The 202-nt window shown below is 34.2% G+C and overlaps 1 protein-coding gene across 1 annotated transcript in view; it reads left to right on the top strand.

The window, feature by feature from the left end:
* Positions 1-202, top strand: part of LOC104470521 (transcription factor SOX-5-like) — a 94,157-nt gene that overhangs the window by 587 nt on the left and 93,368 nt on the right. The window lies entirely within an intron of this gene.

The following is a 202-nucleotide window of genomic DNA, read 5'->3' as shown; positions in this document are numbered from 1 at the left end:
CAGGTAGAAGAGTGATGGTTACTTAATGTCATTGTGATTGCAGTACTACCTTCAGCAGTGAGCAGTTCCTAAAAATCTCCATTAAAATAAAATCAAAACTGATATTTCTACTGTAGCATGAGGACAAATGTAAAATAATAATAAGTAAAAAAGCAAGATATTTGAGAAGCTGAAGAGTGGGGGGAGGTGATTTTCCAAAAAG

The sequence above is a fragment of the Pterocles gutturalis genome, unplaced genomic scaffold (genome assembly GCF_000699245.1).
Source record: "Pterocles gutturalis isolate BGI_N339 unplaced genomic scaffold, ASM69924v1 scaffold5535, whole genome shotgun sequence".
In the NCBI taxonomy this organism is placed as follows: Eukaryota; Metazoa; Chordata; class Aves; order Pterocliformes; family Pteroclidae; genus Pterocles; species Pterocles gutturalis.
Note: the sequence above shows the minus strand (reverse complement) of the source record. Positions and strands in the feature narration are given on the sequence as shown.